Genomic DNA, 20,740 nt, shown 5'->3' with positions numbered 1-20,740 from the left:
TTGACCATAACTACCAATTCCTTCCAGCAATCTTATCCCCTGCTTCTCACTACACCTGCACAGACTGTCACTTGGTCCTGCCATTCTCTCCCCCACTTCCCGATCCATCAGGGATCCCACGGCTGATCATTGCAATTACTTTCTCAAAGGCATCCTCAGTTCCCTTGCCCTTTTGTTTTTCTGCCACATCTGCCTGAACAAACCTCAGCTCTAATTTCCTTCATATTCTACTTATTCATCTTCTATATGTGTATAGAGCTGATTGATGCTGGAGAAGAAGCAAATAACCATAAACTTTGGTACTCTACAAATTCATGGTCTTAACCTCACCTTTGGTTGATTTCATCTAGCATCTTCTTTAAAAGTCCCAATCTTCCTCAATCTGTAAGTCTCCAAGTCAGCTTCTCCCCTACCTCCACTCCCACTCTCAGCCAGTAGCATTTTCTTGTACTTTGTCAAGACTCATCATGTGCTTGGGGCATGGATATTGGTATGTTGTAAAAGCTCCCCTGGTGACTCTGACATGCAGCCACTGTTGACAACAAGTGATCTAAGGAAACCCGGTGAATATCTGAAATGCTGCTTAGAGAATCTGTTTCAGGCCTCTGGCTCCACATCACCTCCACTTGTTATAATAACCACCCACTCAGTATCCCATGGTCCCAGCAGCTGGGCCCATCTTGGCTCCTTTTATCTCATTTTGTTCCATTAGTATTTCATGACCTAACTGTTGACCTGGATACTGCAGTGATGGCCCCATACGATACTTGTGATAATCTCAGCTGTGCACACATAATGGCTGGCATGGGACACCATGCTTCTGTGTCCCTGTCTATCTAGGAAGGGGTATCAGACTGGAGGGACTGAACTGTAAATGCCTTTTTTTTTTTAAGTTTTATTTATTTATTTTTGAGAGAGAGCGAGAGAGCGAGAGCGGGTGGGGCAGAGAGAAAGGGAGACACAGAATCCAAAGCAGGCTCCAGGCTACAAACTGTCAGCTCAGAGCCGGATCTGGGACTTGAACTCATGGACCATGAGATCATGACCTGAGCCGAAATCAGATGCTCAACCTACTGAGCCACCCAGGTGCCACTATAAATGCCTTTTAAATGCAGAACATGACTCTGTCAGATTGGCGGTTGTCTTCTTCATAGTGCTGCCACCACGCACTTCTGAGGATGAATCTGCTTCCCTGTAGAATTTTAGGTTAGTCTGCCCATGAGAAGATGCATGGGATTTGGAAGGTGAAAATGAAGCAGTCGTTCTTCACAGGAGGTTGTGGTGGTCAGACATGGCAGGCGTCCAGACCTCTTCCTAACTCTCCATGTTTGCAGTGGTTGGAGAACTCGTCTTTTTCAGTTCATCAGGCTTCATTCTGGTAAGTGTTTATCTGATCCTCGGATGGTAGCCTTCTCACTTCTCCAAACTCTTCTTACATTTGTGTGGGTCCCATGTTAATCTTAATCTTTTTATTCTCATAATGTCATAGAAGCTCAATTTTTTTTTTTTTTTTTAACTGAACGTTGGCTGATACCAGGGCTTAATATCCTGGACAAAGGATAGTTTCTGACAGTTCTAGGGTAGAAGGTCACACCATAAAAGGAATACTTAAGGCAAATTGTATATTTGGAAGCCAGAAACCTATCCAACAGTGGTGTTGGTAACTACCTCATTTTTTATGTGATCCTGCTTTGAGTGCCACCTGGGGTAGGTTTGACAAGTCTGTTGTCACGCCCTTCTCCCCTTGCTCTGGTTGAGGGCATGTCAACATGTGCCTTTGCGTGGACTGGGGGTGCCTGAGGAGAAGGTGGTATAGCTCTCTTTGTTTATACTGGTTCTGTTCTGTCACAAGCCCAGGGAAGACAGCTGATGTGAGATCCAGAACACCTGGCTCCGCTCTTGTCCACCGCGTGTGCCTGAGCCTACCCCTTCCTCTGCCCATTCTGCAGTTTCCTCATCTGTTAGTTGGTCAAGAAAATCAATTATCACAGAGGTGCCTCTCAGCCCTAACATTCTCCAACTCCACGAATCCATTGGACGACAGTTGGAGTTCCTCGGCTCAGAATGTCTCACCAAGCTGAGCCTGCGACAAGACCAGCCAGGGCAAGGCCAGGCCTAGAAGCTATGAGCTTTCTCCTGGGCCTGCGGGGGCTGATTTATGGACGTGACTTTGTTCTGGGACAGGATCTGACGGCAGTCAGGGAGGTGACAATGCACAGGCACTAGGCAAGCAAACAACTCTGCCTGCAGGGTTAGGGCCCAGGGCGGGCTTGGCCACAGCAGCTGCTGACAGACAGGCAAATGGACAGACATGCCTCACTCCAACCTCTTGTCCCTACCCTCGCAGGGGCTCCTGCTGCCTCTCACTGTGTGATGAGTAGGTTAAGAATAAGGCTCAGCGTGCAGTTATGCTGTCTATAGGCCTCCTGGGTTTCCTTAGGGCAGATTCTCTCACCAAGCCTCCCTTTCCCTTGTCCTGAGGCCCCAAGCCTCAATCAGACACAAATCTTGTTTGCATAAGTTCCCTGTTCCTTCAGCGGCTCTGGTTTTCCCTCTTAAGACACACACCCTTTTCTACATTTTATTGTTCCCCCCGCTGCCTCATTTTCTCAAGGGTTCCTTTCTGGGGAGCTGGGACTCAGCCAGCCTCCTCTTGTGGCAAATAGACCAAGCACCTTTCCTCTTCAGTGTGTCTCTTCTTGTCATTAAAAAGAGAAAAAAAGACAATAAAATTCTCTTCCTCCTGCTTCTCTTCATAGGTTTTCTGCTTAAGAGAATTAAGAGCAATCCAAGCCAACTCCATAGCTACTTCGCTTCACACAAATCATCTTGAAAGTCTTTGTTCCTCAAGTCAAAAATGAGGATTGCTGGCTGCCAATACTGAGCTCCCAGGGTCAGCTTCTCCTTGTCACCTTCTCCACAGTGCAACCAGGGGAGAGAGAAGTTAGTGGCATTTGAGGCTGCACATTTCTACCCAACAACCATTTTCTCCCAGGGTGAAAGGGAGCTCCATGCTTGGTTTCTGACTAGGCTTCTGTAATGCGTCTATAGGATTGCTCTTTCTGGAAGCCATCCAGACCCATAATGGGTTGAGGTAGTGAGCTACCGTTTCTGGAAATGTTTGCATGGAAGACATATGATCCTCTATTGGAGAGGAAGGACACTGGATGGCTGCTGAAGTCTCCTTTTACTTGGTAGTCTACTAAATCCCAAGCCCATGTGCCACCAGTCGTATCACAATAGCAGGTCCAACAAAGAAGGATCTGATGGGATGTAGGGCCTAGCTGCAGCCTCAGGAAGAGGTCCCCATGGCAGGCAAAGGGAAACTCCAGGTCAGGATATCTATAAAATTCTCTGCAGCCAAACCAGAACTTCTCAGGGCAATGGTGGGCATTGTATCATAAGACCCACACTGTGTAATGGGTACCTTGTAGGTTCCAGTACACAAGGAAAAGTAGGATATGGTGGCATTAGCTTAATGACAGCAAGACATTAAATTACATTGGAGCGTGCAATGATCTGAGAGTCAGAAGAACTTGCTTACTGTTCTCTTTCTCTGTGTGCTTTTAGGAAGTTATTGTCCCTTTCTAAGTCTTGGTTTCTTCATTTGTAAAAATCCAGGATTGGTGTCTATCTCCTTTTCCCAAAGAAGTTTCCAGGGAAACTTAATCCTACTAAATAATTCACATAAAATGATTTCATGGCAAAATATGCTTGGAAACCCCATGTGAGGTCCCCCTTAGAGAATGACAATGCTGATGTGCCCATGAATGGCTCCAAAAATCCTGCAACAAAAATACCTGTGTCTCTTTGTGTAAACAGTGTTTCCAGAATGTCTTTGAACATAAAAGTCTTTTTTCCCCAGTATAGGTCTTTATCACCCAAGGTGCTAATACTGCTCAGCACACACTCAGGGAAATAGTGATCTAGATCATCTCTGTGGCTCCTTAGTCTGAGGATATTCTGTGCGTTTCTAATCAGCAGGAGGATCAACAACAAAAAGCTATTTCCTTATGTGCATGAGCAAGACCCATGCTGCCTGCCTCTCTAGGTTAGCACCTCTGATTAGTGTCTGTTACAGGCTTCTGCAGACACTCTTTCTTCTGCCTGAAACACTGTCCGTAATTTGTGATTGGCTAACAGCCTTCTCGTCTCCACCTCACTTGTACTTCCACTGGGCTGCCTTCTCTGTGCCTTGGGTCTGCCTTAGGTACCCAATTTATAGGTCTTTCATTTTCCAGATCATGTCTACACTGTAATAAAAGTTCCATGAAGCCCAGAGCCTTGCATGTTGTGTTCTCTATTATATCTCCAGTGTCTGTTAAAGGGTTTGACATATTGGAGCCCTGATAAATATTTACGGAACAATTAGATACAAATTAATTGGCTTCTGGGATTGCTCCTTTAATTGGGACAAGGAACGAGTGATTACCACCTATGGAAGGGGGAGGAGTCTTATTTTCTTATTACACTGGGAAGGTTATAGAAAGAAAGACATCAGAGTTGTTCTACTTGGGACTGGCTGCCTCTCTTAAGAGAGAGCTTCCCATGACTGAACTTGTTTATATGAACATAAAGGAGACCATCACCAGTTAGAATTTTGAATGAAATGACTCTGACATTCCCTTTGAATGCTACGAGTCTGGGACCGAATTCTTCCTTAATCAGTATTCTGTGTAATTTACACATTCCTACAAATTGTGGGCTTTTATTTATTTATTTATTTTTTGGTCATATATCTTTGGTTTTGAAGAACAATGACTAAATTTAAACAATAATTAGTTTACTAGCAATCTATTATATTAATAATAGCAATCTAAAGCATTAATAAAAATGCAGTTTAAATGCTGAAGTCAAGGAACAATTAAGCTATATTATGCAGCTCTCAGTGATAATAGAGACTAATTTTTTTAAGTTTATGATCTAATGTTAATTGGAAATATGTAGACTTAAACAAGCATTATATGAACACTGATTGCAACCTGGTTGCAATACAGAAGAGAGAAAAGAAAAAAATGGAAAAGAAACATATAGAAATGCCAGGCATATAGGTAAAGAAGAGGGAAAGGGTGACTAGAGATGAAGTTTGTTCGTTTTATAATTTGCTTCTGCAAATTTTTTCTCCAGTTCTTTTCAACGTGCTTGTCTTCTTTGTAAAATTTTTTGAAGGTAAAAATAAGATTGGAAAGAACAGAAAATATGTTTTCTGGCTCTGCAAACATGATTTTGATTTTTTTTTTTCCAGCTGAGGTGTTGGGGCCTTGTTCAAAGATGACTGGACTGTAAGGGTAATCCTGGCCTCACTCTCCTTTCCCAGCCATCTTGAAATGCCCTCCAGAGCAAGACGGAATGACAGCAGTCACCCCTGACTCAGACACTTCCTCGAGTCACTGACAACTGCCAAAGACGAGAGGCTGGAAGCTAGGCTAAGATGGAAAGATGAGAGGTTTGGACTTCACCTCCCCTCATTGCCATTTGTGACTTGTGAGTTATGTTGCTTTTTTTGGAGGGGGCGGTGGGCAGTTGTCCCAGGTCAGTAACCTTTTTCCTTTGTCCCAAGATAAATCCCCAAAGCAATTACCAAGAAAAAGAAAAAAACAAAGTTTCTGTTTGGCTTTTTACTGCTCTGGCCCATAAACAGCAGTCTGGGATCAAGGGCGTTGTGGGTGCGCAGGATTTAATCTCCGCCAGGTTTTTGTCCCATAAACATCCTTTCAGCTGTCCTGGCCCCAGACATCATTCCCTTTGTGCTGCTGATGCATGGTCTGCGATGGAGTGGCCTGCTACATTGCTCTCTGTGGACCCAACTACCACCAATTCTGACCCTTCAAGCCTGGAAAATCCCAGCTCATTCATGCTTGAGATATTTGGACCCAAGACAGTCCCTGACTTGACAGTTAAATATAATTCAATGGAACAGAGAGGCCTGGCATAGTGGAAAGAGCACGGCTTTGGGGAGTCAGGACAATTTAAGTCTGAATCCCAGTGTCATGCCTACAAACAATGTGACTTTAGTCAGACCAGTTACTTAACTTCTGGAAGCCCTCGTCTTTCCTCTGATTCCTACTATCAGGGCTGTTTTGTGGACTGAATAAAGTATCAGATGTAAAGTGATTGGTAAAGTAAAACCGAGTTCTTATCCCCTTTGGTCGCTGGTGTCACAGACTGGAGTGCTGAAACCACATTTTCAGAAGGTTTCTGGTGAAACTAAACCCAGTCCTGAAGAAACTAACGAAGATGATGGGGGCTCCAGATCCCAGGCCCTATGAGGAGCAGGTGAAGGAACTGAGCATTTGGTGTGGAGAAGATGAGGATCTTCACTAACTGCCTTCACATCTGGGAGTCACCCAAATCTGAAAGCAAGAGCAGATTTGGTCTCTCCCCCCCGCCCCCCGCCTCTGTTACCAAAGTTACTGGATGTCTTCCATGTGCCAGACTCTGTGCTTATCACTGAGGATAGACTGGGGAACAAGAGGCCTCCAGACCTCTTGGAGCTTTTAATCTACTTGGAAAGACAAACATTGGATGAGTAATTTTAGGTGTGATTGGTCATCAAAAGGGGAGAGTAGTCAGTGGCACCTTGGGGTTTTATGAGTGGTCAGAATTAGGACCAGTGCACGGGAACTACAGCGTGATTGGGTTCAGCCTAGAAGTCAGAAGAGAGGCCTGTGACCGCAGTAGTGGGCCGGTTTGTGTACTGCACAAGGTTCTAACCCAGGTGATGAGTGAGGATTGAGACCTGCACCTTACTTTATTGTCTCTGCCTCGAAGCAGTGCTTTTTCTGATTTGCACAGAGCCATCACATAGTCTGGTTGTGGCCCTGAACTGAGGTCACCAAAAGGTGGCCCATGACAGTATCTGGGCTACAGATACTCTTTATAGGCCAGCAAATTCTTTTTGTTTATTTGTTTGTGTGTGTGTGTTTAGTTTGAAGGAGCTGTCAGATTTTAAAGTTTGGGAGATTTTACATTAGCATCTAGATTTCTGGGATCTGTGGGAAAATTGGGAAATCTGCTAACACTGGCCCCTATGTTCCAACAAGGAGGAAATTACCTGGTGGTGAGTGATGGCTGCTCCCTTTAGAGAATTAAACTGTTCCCCACCCCAATCCTATCACTCAAATACTTTTCCACCGTGGATCCTGGGCAAAGGAGTTTGCTACCTCTGCTCTTTACACATCCAGAACTGAAAGGAATGGGCTGTCCACTGATGGAGTGACAAACTCTATCCTTGCTGGTGTCCAAGCAACAACTGTAGACTCTGGGTCAGAGATGATGCAGGAGCCTTTCCTGCCTGGTAAGTTTGGGCCAAGCTTTAGGCTTTGCAGGTGCCTGAACCCCTATGGATGAAAACCAGTCCTTGGTCCCATGACACAGTCATTATGTACGTGGCACCAAAGTATATGGACCATAATGAGAGCTTCCCTTTCTGTGGTTTTTACATGACGAAGCCAAACACCTCAATGTATTTATATGGTGAATTCCTGGCATGGACCCAACATTACACTATGTGATATGGGAAGGATTACACATGAGTTTATTTTCGCTCTGTTCAGTCTACTACATGGCAGAAGGACCAGCTAACTAGCTAACTAACGAACGAAATGAAACTAACTAGCTAAGTAACTACCTAACTAACATGGGCTGAATTGTGTCCTCCCCTGCTGAAAAACAATTCAGGTGTGACAGATTCCATCCCTGGTCTTGGACACAGAATATGGATTATTACCCCCCTACCTGGACCTCAGAATGTGATTATATTTGAAGGTAAGGCCTTTAAAGAGGTAATTAAGTTACAATGGAGTTGTTAGGATAGGCCCTAATCCAGTATGACTGGTACCCTTAGAAAAGAGAGCTGAGCAAACAGTGAGAGGGTGACCATCCACAAGCCAACGGGAGAAAGCTGAGAAGAAATGAAACCTACTGACACCTTGATCTTGAACTTCTAGTCTCCAGTGTTGTGAGAAAATAAATTTCTGTTGTTGAAGCCCCCACACTGTGGGATTTTACTATGGCAGCTGCTATAAACTGAATGTTTATGCTCACCAAAATTCATACGTTGAAACCTAATCCTCACTATGATGGTATTAGGAATCGGGGCCTTTGGGAAACGGGTAGGTTGTAAGGATGGAGCCATCATGAGTGCAATTCGCACCATTACAAAAGAGACCCCAGAGAGTTCCCTCCCCACTTCCACCATGTGAGGACACAGCAAGAAGACAGCCCTATCTACGCACCAGGAAGCAGGCTTTCACCAGACAGTGAATCAGCTGGAGCCTCGATCATGGACCTCTGGCCTCCAGAACTGTGAGAAATAAATTTCCATTTTTTATAAGCCACCCAGTGGGTTATTTTGGTATAGGAGTCCAAAAGGAGTAAGACAGCAGCCTTAGCAAACTAATACACTAGCTAACTAACTAAATAATCACACACCCAATTTCCTTCACCCAAAGGGCTGATATTACAGGAAGAAAGGTTGAATTGTAAACATTTCCACCAATAGCCAGAGTGATGTTCTTATAGTGAGAACTGGATCACATCATTCCTCCGTTCTAAACCCCCCTGATGGCTTCTCCCTGTACTTGGATCAAAACCAAGCACTGGCCTAAAGGTCTTAGTGTGATCTAGTCCTTGAATGTTTATACTGGTCAGTATATACCCTCTAGTCAGTTTATACTGGTCAGTTTGTGCCACTCTCCTTCTTGCTTATGACACGCTGCATCCTGCCACAAGCTGCCACCAATCTCTTTCCTATCTAAGGTCTTGGTATGCTTTGCTGTTTCTACCTGTAACCCTCTTCCTCCTTTCTCATTTGACCTCACTCCTGTCACCTCTCCCAGCCAGGGCTGGTGGAGGGGAATTCAAGGAAGAAAAATGGACATTTTTCTGAGTAACAATTGAGCACTGCAGCAAAGCAGTGGACTCAGTGCTCTGCATTCATTATCTGAGTATATACAAAGCTTTATGACATAAGTAAGATTATCCTTATGAGCAAGTGAGAAAACTGAGGTGCAGAGAAGTCTCAAATCCTGAGTAAGAAGAGGCAGTGTCTGTTAAGGGCTTGGTGACATGAAAGGCAACCCAATACATAATCCGTACATATAGAAATTGAGCTGGGGTCAGTGTCCAAGGAGATCCCAGCTGGTGAACAGACCTGTACTTTCTAAGCAGTAAATTATGGCCAAACTCCAACAGGTATCAGCATTCAGGTCTGAAGTGATCATCCCCCTGAGAGCATGACACCAGCCAAGGAGGCTGGACACAACTGATTCTCTCCTATTTCCCAAGGAGAGGGGTCAGGAGGAACTGGGAAGTTGTTGGGCCATAGCCAAGTAAGCTAAGGTTGAAGGTGGGTTTGGGCAGATAATACACTGAAGGGAAAAGTGAAGCTGAAGACCATTTGGGTAGAGAGTATGCTGTGTGGATGCTGTAACATGCCTCCTAAGTCACCCTTCAGAGAAGAACTTGTTGCCTCAGCCCAGAGGCCCCTGTGCCCACAGTAACACCCTTCACCAAGGCCACATTCAGTGACTGATCAGTGCAGGGGTGTAAAGGCCTGGTCATCTCGGCCCACCCAAGAAAACTCTGAAGGGCCATTCTATATCCACATCTTCCAAGGGAATGGCCAAGCCTGTGGTTGGGCCTGCATCACAGCTAGACCTCTCCCTCCATCCTCTCCTACTTTTTCTCCTTTTCTTCCCTAAGTGTTGAACCCAAGGGCACTCCTTAGTAAACATCCTGTGTGCTTGACTCTGTCTCAGACTCGACTCCCATGGGAACTCATTCTACAACATATGCCCCGTAAGATTTAAATAAATGGATAGCATTGTGGGAAAGTAGATTCCACGGTTCCTCTTAGGAAGATAGAATACCAGGTCTCTGATGGCATGACTCATTACAAGTACTGTAAGCTGGTCCCTTCTGTCATCGTTAGGGTTGGCTCAGGGATTGGGCAATGTGAGGTATATGGATAGAATTGTCAATAAGTGCATATGAGCAGAGATCAGAAGATTGGCAGAGGGGCAGATGCACATGGGCTCATCATCTCACACGGCTCAGAGTTTCATGCACAGAAGCCCCACACGCAGGCTCAGTGTGTTAGTTAGCAGGCTTTGATGCTGTTAGTTATCAAAGGCTGGGTCTTCCGGGCCCAGACTGTGTGTTGCAAATGTTCCTCCTGGACCGCTAGGATGCAGGTGGACAGGGCCTTGAGTTGATAGAACCAAGATACTTCCAGATGCCATTCTGGCTTCTTCTTTCTGATCAAAACTAACAGCAACAGACCTTATAATGAACCAGACACTGTGCTAAGCACATGCCATAGATGATCTCATTTAATCCTTGCAACAAGTCTGTGGGGTAGATATCTCTTGTCTCCATTGTACAGTTAAAACACATGAAGTTTAGGGAAGGAAAAGAACAGATTTGCACTCCAAGTATTGTTTGTGTAGGTTTTGTCCCAAGAGACCCTTCAAATTCAATTTCAATTTCACAAGCTGGTAAATTCGTGGGAGGTTTCCCCCTAACCTGTGCCTTGAAAGTAGCTAATGGAATTAGTTATCTGCAGGCATCAGGCCACCCTGGGCTTCCTTGGCTTTTGGACCCAAGAGCTGTCATCTTGCTTGTCCACAAAGAAGCTGCATTTGTTCCTTCCAAGTCATAGCAGCATAAATCAAAGCTCTGATCAGAAGCAATGATGTACAAAAAGAAAACAGAGACAGAATAAGATCAGTCATCAGATTAGAGGGCTTGTCTATGATGGGAAGGAAGTAAACATTTGTTGAATAAACACAAGTATTGAATGAATAGAAGAATTTACTCAAGTCTATATGAGTCTGAAGGGTTTACTATATATGTGTAGGCATGTGAATTATTGGTCAAATGCTGGTTTTTGACAAGCTGCAAGAGAAATCAAGAGAAAAGGCTGACATCAAAGCAGCATTTGGTTTGAACTGTCCCTTTGATTGCACTTATTTATTTATTCATCAATTTGATTGGCTTTTTAAGTACTGTCTAAGTCTGCTCAGGCTGCTGTAACAAGCATTATTTCTCCTAGTTCTAGGGGCAGGAAAGTCCAAGATAAAAGTGCTGGATAATTCAGCTCATGATGAGGACTCTCTTTTTGGTTCTCAGATGGCTACCTTTTTGCTGTGTCCACACATGGAAGAAAGGGGGAGAGAGAGAGAGAGAGCACATGAGCCCTCTCTGGTCTTTACTTATAAGGGCACTAATTCTGTCATGGGGACTCCACCCTCATGACCTCATCTACACCTAATTGCCTCTCAAAAGCCCCATCTCCACATACCATCTCATTGGGAGTTAAGGCTTAACAAGAATTTGAGGAGGACACCATTCAGTCCATCACAAGTACCCATTCTGTGCCCAACACAGTTCTAGATAATGAAATAGGTCAGTGAATAAAACAGATAGAAATCTCTGCACTCAGGGATGTGTGTGTGTGTGTGTGTGTGTGTGTGTGTGTGTGTGCGCGCGCGCACACATGCGTGCATGGGGAAGAGGGGCGATGATACAATTGGCATAATAAATAAGGTATTTTAGGAAATGAAACTGTCAAGAGAAAACAGAAATAGAGCCATGAGGGGCACCTGGGTAGCTCAGTTGGTTGAGCATCAGACTTCGGCTCAGGTCATGAACTTGTGGCTCTGTATCAGGCTCTGTGCTGACAGCTCAGACCTGGGACCTGCTTCAGATTCTGTGTCTCCCTTTCCTCTCTCTGCCCCTCCCCTGCTCGCTCTCTCTCTCTCTCTCTCTCTCTCAAAATTAAATAAATGTAAAGAAGGAAAGGAAGGAAGGAAGGAAGGAAGGAAGGAAGGAAGGAAGGAAGGAAGGAAGGAAGGAAGGAAAGGAAGAAAGAAAAAGAAAGGAAGAAAGAAAGCAAGAAATAAAGAAATGGAAGAAAAGAAAGAGAGAGAGACAAAGAAAGAAATAGAGCCATGAGTAAGGGAGATGGTGTGGGCTGTTCTGTATTTAAAAGCCTCATTGGGGAGGGCTCATTGAGAAGGTGACATTAGAGCAGAGAGTTTAGGGAGTAGAGAGTGTGTACCACACAGATATCTGGAGGAAATGTGTCCCAGGCAGAGGGGCCAGTTGTGATAAAGCAGTACGTATGGTGAGGGTATGCCTGGTGTGTTTCAGTAAGGATGCCAGCATGGCCTGGGGTGAACAGCCAGGATTAAGAGAACAGTCCAAAAGGTTACAAGAGGCAGGATCACATATGCTTCATTGGTGTTTCCACTGAGTGAACTGGAGCTCATGGAGGGTTTTGTAAGAGGAGTGACGTGATCTGATGTTTTAGAAGGATCCCTCTGGCTGATATATTGAGACAGATGGTAGGGAGTGTACACGACGTGGGCACCACTGTTCACCCTGCAGCTGCTCCCCAGTCAGAGAGGAAGGCCCCACTCATTGATGCTGCAAATGTTTGGACTCTCGTGGGATTCTGGGCTCTCCTCCAGGCTTGGGGGCTCCAGGCCCATACTGCATCTGTGGGGATGGTGTGTCCTGCTCCCCGCCTTCTGGAGGAGATCAGACCCCACCCTGTGGAGGCAAGATTGCATGGTTTGCTCTCATCCTCTGTAGACTCAGATGCTGGCCTTGCTTCAGAAGCAAACAGATCCTTCTGCTGGGTCCTCACTGCCTTTATCACAGTTGTCTTTATACTAAAGTATACTTTGTGCTGAAATGACTGGCTTTTTTTGTCTGCTTTTCAAACTGATTCTGCAGAAATGGAAACTTCCTCATTTTTATTTTAATCTCAAGCACCAGCAGAATGTCTAATACAAGTAGGGATTTGTCATATGTTTAAGAACTAAAAGAATGAATGAACAGAGACTCTCTTAGTCTTCTCAAGTTGCTATAAGAAAATACCATAGACTGGGCAGCTTAAACAACAGAAATTTATACCTTGAAGTTCTGGAGGCTCAGAAGTCCAAGATCAAGGTGCCAGGAAGGTGAGTTTCATTCTGATGCCTCTGCTTCTGCCTTGTAGGTGGTGCCATCTGGCTGTGTGCTCGCATGACCTCTCCTTTGTGTGCTGAGGAAAGAGCAAGCTCTCTGGTGTCTTCTTATAAGGGCTCTAATCCCATCACTAAGGCCTCACCCTCATGACCTCATCTAATCCTAATGATCTCCCCAAAGTCCCATCTCAAATATCATCACATTGGAGGTTAAGGCTTCAACATATGAATTTAGGGAGGACACAACTCAGTCCACAGCAGAGCCAGTGGTTGGACATTATAGAAAATTTCAGCCAATTAAAAAAAAAAGATTTAACAGAGCTGTCCAACAATGTCCCATCACTGGGAAGTCAAACAAGGCTAGATTAACAGCTTGGCAGGGCTACTAAAGACAATCCAGTGAGAGTTGAATAAGATCTGGAACACCATTCATTAATGATGATCTTGTGTAAGTTCCATTTGAAGGATGCGGTAAAAACTATAACGTTTCATCTGTGTATTCAGAGGAGAGCCTCAGGGACTTGGAATATCCCATTTGATAGTAGAGTTTGGGGGTAATACTAATCCCACCTCTCTTCATCCTGTAGGTCAGACCATTTAAGAGAGTAGCTAGAGTCAGAAAGATGGAGCTTATTGGAGAGAGTTGCTTGGATCTTTATCCAAACTGGCTCCCTAATTCCTCCGGCTCTGGACTGAACCTTTCCCTCTAGTTCTGGGTAGAGGTGGATGGACTATCACAGACCTTCCAAGTAGACTTCCACAACAGAACTCAGAAAGGGAGAGCTACACATGCCGGTATCCTTATTCCCCATCTCATCTACTCCTTGAGGAGCACCTAGGGGCTGGACAAGGCTGCTTTTCCCTCTTTGGAATAAAGTGGGAATTTTATTTGTTCCCCTCAATGAAAAGCTGGGGATGAGGAAGGAGAAATCAGTGTACTGCCCCCAAGCTGTGTGAATGCAACTAGATAGCAAATCAGGCCCTGTAAAGGGGGACCTTTGCTGGCATTCCTTGCCCTGAGGTGTCTGGATCCTGTGAAGGGTTAAAAGCAAGAGCTGTGGTTCTGTCTGATGGGGAGGCAGAACTCTCCTCCAATTGAAGCTTTTACTTGAAGACACAATAAAAGACACTGACATGCTGCGTAAGCATTGTTCCTGGCTGTAGTTATTCCAATTATTTTTTATGTTTTCTCCGCAAATGAGGAACATATCAGACACTAACTCAAACACGGAGATACCTATTTATGCTTCAGAACAAACAGTTTAAGGGCATTATATACAGATGTCTAAATATTTAGAAAGTGTCTGTTTATGGGAGCAAAATGAAAAGTACCTGTTTTCATTTGAAGGATTTTATGTGACATTTGCATGTAAAAAAAAAGGCAGGCCCAGTGGCAAAGGGGTGTTAGTGAGAAGTGTGTGCACAGGCATGGAGTTGGCAGGGAGGGGGAGGAGGAGGAGATGTGGGCTGGGGCTGCCCTCAGCTGCCACAGACCCTGCACTGACCCACAGTCAGAGAGAACCGGCACCAATGCGGGGGCCATGCTTCTCTTTGGGGGTGTTGTAAATAAATGCCTTGAAGACACCGGCGTGTTTCAATGACCTAACTCACAACATCCTCTGTTTATTACACACTCATTTTAGCCCCAAAGGGACATTTAAAGAAAAATAGGATTCTGATTGCTTTGGAAGAGTGTAGTCAACTGGGGGATTGTTCGATTACTTGGCGGTGCTCTGGGTGCTCCCAAACCTGAGGTATCGTGACAGCTCAGATGCAAAAGCTGCGAGTTTGACACTTTATTTCACTTGAAGGCAGGTTGCAGACAAATTTAAAAGGACAATATGATATGTGAAGATACGTATGGTTTTGTTAGGTAGTGAGGTCACTGTTTGCTGAGGTAGTCTAAAACAAGATGACCTCTTGTCAGAGGTATTTTAGGGGGTTAGCCAGATGGCCATGTATCTCCGGCCCTTTTCAGTCCTCGGGACTCTGAGACTGTGTGATTCAGAGTAGTTCAGGAGGAGCTGTCCCTGATTCTATCTCTGTCCCGGGGGCGTCCTCAGCACCTGACTGGATCTGGGTGTGGTGGAGAGAGCCGCAGCTGTCTCTTGAGTAAATGAGAAGTGCTCTCTGTGCTGGGTGTGCCCCAGTGTCCCCCCAGAGCCCTTGAGGGTCCCAGGCGTAAACCTGGTGTTACCCAGGTGTAAACCCCAGGCGTAGAGGTTTACACTCCCTGCAAAGGGATCTTTCTCTTGCTCGACTAAGGGAATGGTCTCAGACTTCTCTCCCCTTCTCCAAATGGGGTGGGATCTTGTATCACGTGTTCTTAGCAGAACCAGAATTTGCTGCAGGGTCCTGTGAGGACAGAGACCAGAAGCCCAGGGGCAGGGCAGGATTTCTGGGCATTCTGTTTGTCTGACCCCTCAGCAAGGCAGAGCTGCTCCCGGGGTGTTAGAGAACAATGTCCAAGTGCTGAGTTCCATCAAAACCTCATTCAGCCCCCTCCCCTCAACCATCACAGCACAGAGGTTTAGGGAAAGGCAAAGGGCGTAGCTGAACCAGATGAGGGGCTAAAAAGGCAGAGGTAAAATGCCCAGTGCTACTAGAACCCTTTATAGTCACGACTGAGAGTTGCTCCCTAAAGACACAATATGAATAACTGGGGTACATTCTTGGGGGTTCTGCCAGTGAGGGCAGGACCAAGGATGAGAGAACCTACACTCACCAGGTGGGGACATCCCTCACCATCTGCCCAAGCCTTGTGCCAGAAGGGACAGGCCAAAAAAGGGGAAGCAAGAAAAAAGTTGGAGGTTGGGCATTGGGGGTGGTGTGGTGGAGAAAGAGAGCTTAGGCCGAGATGGAGATTGCAAGGATCAGCAAGAGGAACTAGTCAGAGAGAGTGGAGAGAAAGAAAGAGACAAAAATGAGATTTCTGTCTCAAATCTCAAGTGCTATGTTCCCCCTACTTCCCTTGTCCTATGGAGGTGAGCTCTGAGGCTGAGCATTCATCTTTTGATGTATGTGTTTGACATTTTTTCAGTTGCATGTACAAGACAGGCGCTGTCTGTATTCTAGAACGAAGTCCCTGTCCTCAAAGAGCTGGGTGTTCAGTGGTTCCTGAACCTGCCAGACCATAGTGGGGATTTTATACTCAACTTGTCAAAGCCAGAGGTGGCTGGCATCTGGGAGCAGGCCCCTGAGACCAGCTGGGGATCAGGAGCAGGGCTGCGGTAACTGGAGAGGACGCTGGCAAACTCCTTAGAGGAGCTGGTCTCCTCCTTAGAGGAAACTAGGGAGTGGAGAGGCCACCAGAACCTGGGAGCAAACAGGCCAGACTGGTACTGATAACAAGGCCTAGCTCAAAACCTGAGTTTTGTGGAGGGGGCCTTCGCTGTGGGAGGCGTGAGGGGGGAGCCCAGAATCTGGGTGGTAACACAGAGCACCTCCCAGGTCAGCCAGTGAAGAGGCAAGTCGGGAAAAACAGTGGAGTCCCGAACGCAGTGCCGGGGAAGTGACTCACAGACGAGGCCGATAAACAGGGTGAGTCAACACTAAGCCCCATTGGACTAGGTTCTGAAGATGCTTAAGGACTTCCTGTCTTCCTGGTCAGATTTGGCTTGGGGCTGGGGCTGGGGCAGGGCCAGGCCAGCAGGTGGGAGCAGGCTGAGCCCTAACTGTGACTCACTTCGGCCTTTTCCTCTCTTAGCCAGGAAACTGGACACGTACGTTGTCGGCTGCTGTTCATAGGGAGATTGACATTTCCTTGTGCTTGTCCTCACACCCAGACAGGGATAAAAGGGACAGCCTCTGCCTTGGAAGAGACACGAGCTCATGGCTTGCACAGGACTCTTAAACAGCCAATTGCTATCCACTGTGGCAAGGGCCCTAGATGGATCTGGCTGGATTTGCTCACACAGAGGGAGAGGCACGTAAATCTGCAGTGGAGTAGATACCTGACCAATGCTCATTGAACAAATTAACAATTTATTATTAGCATCACTACTATCGTCTTTATTTAGTTATTTGTATTTTGATTTTTTTGGTGGAGGGAAGAACGGATTAAGAAGGGCATCATAAAATAGGAGAAATTTGATCCTTGCCTTAAATGATGAGTTGGTGAAGAAGATGGGTCCAAGCAGAGGTCCTAACACAGGGGGCTTGGGAAGCGGGGAGTCGTTCAGTGTGGTTGGAGGGAGATGAGGCTTAAAGAAGGAGAGTGACGGCAGATGGAGCAAAATCCTGAAGACAGTGTTAGTCAGCTTTGACCAGGTAACAAACAAGCACATAAAAAATGAGCATTGGTTTCGTGCACATGTATTTTCAGGTCGCTGGGTTGGCCCTGCTTCAGGCTTGGGGGGAAGTTCAGGTGTGCTTCCACATATCTCCCTGTGGGTCCGTGCCAGAGGGTAGCAGCTCTTGAGAGCGCATTCACGGGGAAGGTCAGAAGTTTTCAGAGGAGCAAGTAGAAACACAGGATGCTTCTCAAAACCTAGGCTCGGGAACTGGAAACTGTCACTTTTACCAAGGCAGGTCATGTGGCCATGCCCCAAGAGAATGAGGAAAATAGGTGGGGTGAGGATAATGAGTTAATGGTTGGTGAACAATCCTCTAACCTGCCATATAATATAATGTAATTTTGTTTTGATTTGGGAGAAAATGGGGGGGCTGTTGCTAGTCCTTTTTTCAGATAGGATAATTTTAATAAGAGTGTCCAGGAACATTTGCCATGATGCACAGGGACACTTTGTTTGTGCGTGGATGTAGTTAACACACTCTACTTTGTTTACATATCAGAGTTTCTGCAGGGCAGGTGCTGCGATTCACTTATCTCTCTAACCTCAGCACCCAGTGTGGCACCCAGCACAGAGTAAGTGCTCATAGTATTTGCTGAATAGACAAATGGTCTCTCCCTGTCATCAATGTGTGGTTAAAATTTAATAGGAAATGCACATTTCTCTGCCCCCATTGACAGTTCAAGGTAAGGGTGGGATGGTGAGTGAAGAGCAGGTATGACCCGCTCAGAGGTGGGAAGAAAATTGCTAAGCAGGGAAATCAACAACGGCAGGAGGTGGGTGGCCCAAACCCCAGCTGCTATAGTCAAAGGACTGTTTGATAATGACAGCCAAGAAGGTCTTCTAAATAATGGACTTCTTCCAAGTAACTGTCAACTTGAAAGATACAGATTTCTAATGATAATGGCTAACATATATTGAATGCCTCTTATGTGCCTGACACAATCTTAATACATTTTCTATTTCATTTGATTCGGTCCTCCCTTGGACCACAGTTATTAATAGGGGGCATCACTGAAGGTAACAATAGTTTGTTCATATCGTGCTGGAGTTGCATTTTTACATGCTGAGTCCGTGGCAAATGAGGACAAAAATGCCAAGTAAATACAACTGAGTGGTGTAAGCACAGCTGATAAAGTCAGCAAATAATGAAGGCAAAGTAAGGTTGAGCAAGTGCAGATGAAAGACTGAGAACGCACTGCAAATACTTCAGCTCTCAAACAAAAACACGACCAGGTCGGTGGACAGCAGACGGCAAAGATTCTGTCTCAGTCACTTTTTGTTCAGAAGTCCATCCATGTTCCAGCAAGGAGACACGTGGGTCCCATGACCCGCCCCCCCCCCCCCGCAGCTGCACTATGTCTGATCTTCAGACCCTGGAGGGCAGTGATGTGGTTGTCTAATTCTGATGCCCCACAGCATAGTACTGTAATGGATACATAGTGCATGTCTAGGATCTGAACTCTGGACCTTCATGGGACCCAGAGGCTTAAGAGAATCCATAAACCTCTGAACTAAGTTTCTGCAGACAATGTAGACAGCCTCTTCCTGGCCCCTGTGGGGCCAGTGATAGAAGCACCCTACCACCATAAGTGATAGATCACATCTCAGTGATAGAAGCACCTACCACCATAAGGAGGCTTAGGTTAACTACTCTTCTGTTCTCTCTTTCAATATCAGAACACAGTGTTTCCTCCAGCCCTGTCCCTGCTCCTCACTTCCGGCCCCAGGAAGCAGCCAGATGACAAGAGGCCACTGGGTAAACGTCTCTTGTTCTCTGAAGAGTGTTAGACTGTGAGGATGTACCTCTGAGGTTTTGGGAGGATGAAATGAAGAAGTACAATGGCTGGACAGCATAAGCACTCAGTCCATCGCCGGAAAGGGTATGTGTTTCTCCTAATTATCGGGAATACAAAAAATGAATACAAAGTATTTTTAAACCGTTCTCCTTCGGTTTTCTTCCAGTTCATCTACCAAGTTCACCTTGAGTGGACCCTTCCCCCTCCCCCTTTGTCTCTCTTCCTCCTTCTTTATCATCCTGTCTCAGAAGGGTCTGGGCTTTATCTACTGTGCTCCAATCTGCAAGTTCTGTTCTGAGCTGTTCCCTCTTCAGTCTAAGTTGGAAAAGCCTACTTATTTTTAAATGAGAACACCGAGGGGATCTATTAGACTATACCAGGTAGCTCATACTTTGAATGAGGAAAATGAAGGTCAAGCAGGCTCAAGCAGGAAGCAAGAGAGGACTGGTACAGCCAAAGAACGGTTGGCTTAGAACCATGCTGGAGTCATTGTCTCAAAACAATGAAGTTGACTCTTCCCAACACTTCCGCCAGGTTGCAGCCTGGGGATGCTCCCTGCTGCCACTGGAGGTGATCTCTGAAGGCAAGCCCTTTTTCCTTTTTCATTTCCTACTTTTCGGAGAAGTTTATATGAGGCTAAAAAACTTTTAAAATAGGGATCATCTGGTTAGCAATATCTTAATGTATTAAAATACAAAAAATACAGACACACCACAGAATCCAACTCTCTCCTAGATGGAGATGTGGGAGGTGGTAGGAAGCAGGAAAAAAGGGATGAAAAGAGTAGAGTACTTGGTTCTCCTCCTTGCATAAAGCATCTGTCACATAGCAGGGGGCCGATACCTAAATCTCTCTGTCTTTGCAGCCTCTGCTGAATGACTTCCCTGAGGGATATTTGCCCTGTGGGTTTTAAGCTTTGACCACACTGATCCCTCCTTGGCAGATGAGGCTGGTTGCATTAAGCAAGTTGAGGACAGCCTTGCATTTACAATGTCTTTGCTCCTTGGAGCTGAATATTAAGAAATACCACGGGGGGAGGAAATCAGGCTACACCAAAGAGAGCAAGATGGAAATTGCTCCCTGACTGTTGTGATGTTGAAGTTGCTGCAAAAGCCCAGTACCCCAGTCCCAGCATTGCCCCTGATTCCTTTATCCATTCACTCACTACATGGATTTCAATATCTATGTGCAAGATACCCTGAAAAGTCCAGGAAAGGGAAATAAGATACATGGCCCGCTAGTGGGAGAGCCAAGGGGGTAAGTCATCCATGACTGTGGGAGTTATTACAGCAGAGGCAGCCCCAGAGCACGGTGCACGCACAAAGAAAAGGGTGTGTGATTTGGGACAGTCTTCAGAGAAGAGGTGCCATTGAGCCCAGTGTAAAAACAAATGTCCACATTCAATAGTGTGACAAAAGTATGAACTGTTTTCTGGGTAGAAAGAAGGGCATTTAGAGGGGCATGGAGGAATGAAAATGTCATATTTGGGGAACTCTAAGAATTTCTGTTTGGCTTAGGTGCATGGTCTCCACATGGAGGCGTGACAGGGGATGAGACTTGAGAGAAAAACAGGCAGAGTCGCTCTCCAATGTGGGGCAAATCATGCACCACTTAGGACTTTGAGTAAGTTCACTTATATGATGAGACTAGAGTTTCTGTTCTCCCTAATTCG

Source organism: Lynx canadensis, chromosome D1 (assembly GCF_007474595.2).
Source record: "Lynx canadensis isolate LIC74 chromosome D1, mLynCan4.pri.v2, whole genome shotgun sequence".
In the NCBI taxonomy this organism is placed as follows: Eukaryota; Metazoa; Chordata; class Mammalia; order Carnivora; family Felidae; genus Lynx; species Lynx canadensis.
The sequence above is the reverse complement of the archived record's forward strand: the minus strand, read 5'-3'. Positions refer to the sequence as shown.